At 44.6% G+C, this 6,000-nt stretch overlaps 1 protein-coding gene across 1 annotated transcript in view; it reads right to left on the reverse strand.

Moving 5' to 3' along the window:
* Window positions 1-4,454, reverse strand: part of LOC137571174 (fucolectin-like) — a 29,750-nt gene extending 25,296 nt beyond the window's left edge. The window contains exon 1 of the mRNA XM_068279978.1: window positions 4,347-4,454. The gene's annotated coding sequence lies outside the window, so the exon portion shown is untranslated. The remainder of the gene's footprint in view (window positions 1-4,346) is intronic.
* Between the last annotated feature and the right edge of the window lie 1,546 nt (window positions 4,455-6,000).

Here is a 6,000-nt window from a genome sequence, read left to right on the forward strand (position 1 = left end):
CTTCTCTTCCTTGTTACTATCACTATGTTCCCTATATGCACCGTAGGGTTGTCATGAAAAGTAATTTCGTTGTGTTACACAATGACAATAAAGTGAATTGAATTGAATTGAATTGAAGAGTATTGCCGGTGAGCAGGGAACTAAAGGGGGAGTGTGTGTCCCCTTCATGCATGTGGTGGTAGTAACTCCGCACAATGTGTGTGTGTTTACACAAAGGGTGTGCTGTACTAGAAGTTGCTCACTATGTACCTGCTTTCTCTACTTAACCTCCCTGGCGGTTAATTTTTTTTTCCAAATGGAAAAAATCCTTTTTTTTTAAAAAAAAAATTTTTGTTTCATGTAAAGCTACCAGAGTGGTAGCTACATGAAACACCACTAGAGGGCGCATGTGGCCCTCTAGTCCGATCGTCGCCGGCATCTATAGCAAACAGGGGAACGCGTATACAACGCGTTCCCCTGTTTGGCTTCTCCTGTCGCCATGGCGACGATCGAGATGACGTCATGGACGTCAGCCGACGTCCTGACGTCAGGCACACCCGATCCAGCCCATAGCGCTGCCCGGAACTCATTGATCCGGGCAGCGCAGGGCTCTGGCGGGGGGGCCCTCTTCAGCCGCTGCGTGCGGCCGATCGCCGCAGAGCGGCGGCGATCAAGCTGTGCGCGCGGCTAGCAAAGTGCTGGCTGCGCGCACAGCAATTTACAGCATGTAAATCGCACCACCAGGGGCTGAGATCTCCCCCTGCGCGGCATAGCCCGAGCTCAGCTCGGGCTTACCGCCAGGGAGGCTAAAGGTAGCCATATACTGGCTCGATTCCCGGCCTTTTCGACAGCAGATTCGATCCTGGGATCGAATCTGCTGCCAATCGTTCGCGGTAAATGCAGTCGCCGATCCGATTCCCTCCCGGAATCGGATCAGTCCGTCGATCGCGCCGTGCAGGAAATTACCCTCGATCGCCCGCAGGTAAAGTGCGCGTCGCTAGCGGCGGCCGATCCGATCAGGTATACATTACCTGAGGCTGGCTCCCGGGCATCTTCTCCGTGCTGCACGGCTCTGTTCCGGCTCCATCCCGGCGCTTCCTGTATCACTGCAGTGACCAGGAAGTTCTAATAGAGGGCGCTCTATTTGAACTTCCTGGTCACGGAGTAACACAGGAAGCGCCGTAATGGATCCGGAACAGAGTCGTGCAATGCGGAGAAGATGCCCGGGAGCCAGCGTCAGGTAATGTATACGGGGGGGGACAGGCGGCAGGAGCCTGTCAGCTGGTCGATCTAATGGCACATCGACCAGTGTATGGCTAACTTTAGGCACATGGAAGAGTACATCTCTGTGTTTCCTTCCCTGTTGTTTCCTCCCCACTACCCTCTAGATTGTAAGCTCACAAGGGCAGGGACCTCCTCCTAGTGTTTCTCATAGTGCTGTAATTTTAACATATGCACATGTACCAACTACGCATCAACTATGTATGTATTGGTATTTCTACTATTCAATGTCATGAATGTATTTCTTATGTATATTTGTCCCCCACTATTTGTTTGTACTATGTACAGCGCTACGGAAGATGTTGGCGCTATATAAATAAAAAAATCATAATAATAGTTTTATTTAAACTCTTTAATCAAAACATTGTATTTAGGTGAAAGCCCTTGGAGATGAAACCTCAGCCAGGGCAGGCAACAAGGACAGCCTAAGGCAAGAATCTGACATGTGTAACAACAAAGGGGGGGGGGGGGGGGGGATTCAAATCTCAGGCTGCCTCATTTCCATATGATGCCCTCTTAATCTCTCGGCCCCTTTCCTATCAAGAAAATTCACATTTAGGAGTGCTGCAGTGAATCCAGGAGTTATAAACAGAAAGGTTGGTGCAGAGATTCAAAGTTTTCACATAGAAGGAGTTAACTGCAACCTAAATGAATTATTATTATTATTATTTAGTATTTATGTAGCACCAACATCTTCCGCAGCACTTTACAGAGTACATAGTCATGTCACTGACTGTCCTCAGAGGAGCTCCCAATCTAATCCTACCATAGTCATAGTCTAATGTCCTACAATATTATTATGCATTTATATAGCAGTGACATCTTCTGCAGCACTTTACAGAGTGAATAATCAAGTCACTGACTGTCCTCAGAGGAGCTCACAGTCTAATCCTACCATAGTCATATGTCTATGTATGTATCGTGTATGTATCACTGTCTAGGGACAATTTTTTTAGGGGGAAGCCAATTAACCTCCTGGGCGTTACGCACGCCGGAGGGTTTGCAGCCGACAGTCCCCCATTATAATTTTAAGTGATCGTGTAGTTGTAATATCTTCAGCTAGCACTAGGCTAGCTAGCAATGGTGGCCGGCATCCCCCTGATTACTTCTGATCCCCCCCGATCGCCCCTAAATACATCACCCCCCCTGGATCCAGCGATGGCGCGGCCTCCCCGGACACCTCCGCTCTTCTCTATGGGGAGGGTCGCACATGACGTCATGCGCAGACACGATCCTTCCCATAGAGAGGCCTGGAGATGTACAGGGCGGCTGCGCTGATCACTGGATCCTGGCTGGGTAATGTATTTAGCAGCGATCGGGGGATCAGAAGTAATCAGGGGATGCCGGCCACCACTGCTAGCTAGCCTAGTACTAGCTGAAGATATTACAACTACACGATCACTTAAAATAATAACGGGGGCTCCTGGGGACAGCCGGCGGTATGCCCGACACAGTGCCGGGCATACCGCTAAGGAGGTTAAGTTATCTTTATGTTTTGGGGATGTGAGAGGAAACCGGAGTGCCCGGAGGAATCCCACACAGACACGGCGAGAAAATACAAACTCCTTGAAGATGTTGACCCAGCTGTGATTCCAACCGGGGAACCAGCACTGCAAGGCCAGAGCTCAAACCACTACATCATCATGCTGCCCAGTGAATGCCTACCAATGTTCTGATGAGATGAGAAAGGGGACAAATGTTACCTCAAAAATGTTCAAGCAAAGGCAACACCCTCCCCTATTGTAGTTCCAGTTATGCAGAAAATGGAGAAGTTATAACCTAAGGGTTAATAATGATTATAGCCAGAAAAACACATTGCTTTCTAATAACGGGAAGTGTGAATTTTAGAGGCTGGTTGTTGGTTCAGTAATGCATGCAGTCCTATACCTAGGACTTTAAAGTGAACCTGAGGTGATAGATAATTATATTTATCCCACTACCCCTAAAGATGATTTTTTTTTTTAGATATCCCATGGTTTTATTTTATATTTAAACATTTACAAAGTAGATTTTATGATTTGTTGTCTCTACTCAGTGGCTGCCTATTAAGTGTCCCTAAATAAAAATAAATGAACTACTGACCTTTCTCTATTACCCCTTGCATATAGAAGTTGTATTCTGCCAGGAAAACGTTTATGACTGTAATCATGGGATGGTGGGATGATACGTGGGATGGAAGGTCTCACTTATCAAGAAAGGTTAGATAAACTGTCTTTATTTAGTCTAGAGAAAAGACGCCTTAGAGGGGATCTAATTAACATGTATAAATACATCAGAGGGCAATATAATAGCTTGACGGATGAGATTTTTGTCCCTAGGCCTTCTCAAAGGACTAGAGGACATGATCTGCGCATGGAGGAAAAACGTTTTAGCCATTTATTTAGGAAAGGGTTCTTTACAGTAAGAGTGATTAAGATGTGGAATGCATTGCCACAGGAAGTCGTTATGGCAAACTCTATACCTGCATTTAAAGGGGGCTTAGATGCGTTCCTTGCGTTGAAAGACATCCATGGCTACAATTACTAGGTAATGCCTAATGATGTTAATCCACGGATTTTATTGCCATCTGGAGTCGGGAAGGAATTTTTCCCTTTAGGGGCTAATTGGACCATGCCTTGTAAGGGTTTTTTTCGCCTTCCTCTGGATCAACAGGGATATGTGAGGGAGCAGGCTGGTGTTGTACTTATACTGGTTGAACTCGATGGACTTATGTCTTTTTTCAACCAAAATAACTATGTAACTATGTAATCTGCTTATCAGTGATGTTTACTATATTCCTGGCAAGCTACCGACAGAAACTGTCACTTCCATGCCTGAAACTTAATTATTTCAGGAAGCAAAATAAAACAGCCTGGTTATTAATGTTTTGTACTGTACATACATATCTTTATCTAATCATGTCACATGTCACCATGGGTACACTTTAAGGTGGTAAGATGGAGGAGCAAAGTACAAACTGCTCCTGTAATAAATGGATATTCAGGCCAATGTCTATATTGTTATTATTAAAAGGGTGCCATCATCTTCTATAAATCAATTTGCTGAAGAAATAAAGGTAAAATAAAAGTATAATTAAGAGTTGTTACCTTCTGCAGCCTGGGATTCCTCCTTCTGACTCTGAGGCAGGTAATGTAGGACACAACTTCTATACTTTTCAGATCCACCATGCCCTCACCCCCTTTCTTCCAGCACAATTCCTCTGACAAGTTTGAGGAACACGGAACAACAGAAGTAAAATTTCACAAGAGTTGTTTCCTGTTTGTAATGTGAAAGGTCACCCGCCATCTGAGCTATAAGCTTTCTCCACCCCGTCCTCCTCTTCTCTAGTTTCATGATATCTGATTCTTTATATTTGAAAGTTCTATAATCATTCCTTTTCTTTTTCCCTTCACCCTCAGGAGCACAATTCTTCCCTGACACATAAGATATGAGGAACAAGAAACTAAAACAGTAAGGTGGCCAGAGACCTGACAATTATGGGCAGATTTGACAAAGAGACAAATTTATCTCTAATTGAATCTGATTAGAGTTAAATTTGTCTCTAGGTTGAAGCTGCCCATAAACTACAGGCCAATTCCTGTCTGATTTCAACATGAAGGGAATCGGCTGAGCCCGCCGCGTCTGTCTCTGATTATCCTTTTCTCACTAGTACTGTGATGTGCACTTGTTACGCTAGCCCTATTCACGTATCAACGTGATATTATCAAGTCCCATACAAGAATGGATGAGCTGTATAACCAGATCCTGGTGCTAGCAGGAGCTGTTAATCAGCTTACTGAGCAGGTTTTCACGCAGCAGACTCAGCAGACTAAGTTATATACAACAGCAAATGAGCACCAACATCATTGTGCATCTATGTGCACCCTAATTGAGCCCTGTGGCAATTAAACATATATCAATTCAACCACTAACAGAAAAGAGAAATCACCGTTAGGCCAAATCTCTTATGAAAAATCATCTTTATTACAACAAGCTAGATACATAAAAACAATTAAAAAGAATAAAAAGCTCCCAGAGGCTGCCAATTGTACTTGATAATTACCCCCACCTATGATAATCAATAATATGAGGTCTCTGATTCCCTGGTCACTGCAGGCGCCGCGTGTGACCTCAATTATTTTTTTCAATAAGGTGCTTAAAGTGCTAATATCATAAGTGCCAGTGCCTAATAATCACAAGAAAAAGGAGGAATGCGTGCATATCCACGCCCCCACAAAAAATGCGGGCGTGCGCATACACGCATCCGTGCATAAATAAATCCAATATACCATCAATTGTCCAAGAAAATACAAAGAAAATTGTTTAAAAGAAAAACAAAGAGGGTGCCGAAAAGGGGGGGGGGCACGTGTGCGCATGGCCACACCCACACACAATTCAGTGGGCATGTGCATGCGCACAGGTCCCCACCAGTTACAATAAATAAAGCTACAACACAGGGTGAACAAATATACAGTCGGTAAAACAAAGAATCCACGTAATAGTGCAAAAAGTGCATACAAATCCCTCAGTGTGGTGTGTAATGGGGATTCCCCCTCCTATCCTTACAATCCTATCACGAAACTAAGCCACAAGTGTACTAATAAAGTGTTGAAAGCGCCTGCTTACCAGTAGAGAGATGCATGGGGGGCTCAGGGAGATTCCTTGCGCTGTCGCAGCTAGCGGCTGCTTCTGAGGAGGAGTTTTACCAACTGTATATTTGTTCACCCTGTGTTGTAGTTTTATTTATTGTAACTGGTGGGG

The sequence above is a fragment of the Hyperolius riggenbachi genome, chromosome 4, assembly GCF_040937935.1.
Source record: "Hyperolius riggenbachi isolate aHypRig1 chromosome 4, aHypRig1.pri, whole genome shotgun sequence".
In the NCBI taxonomy this organism is placed as follows: Eukaryota; Metazoa; Chordata; class Amphibia; order Anura; family Hyperoliidae; genus Hyperolius; species Hyperolius riggenbachi.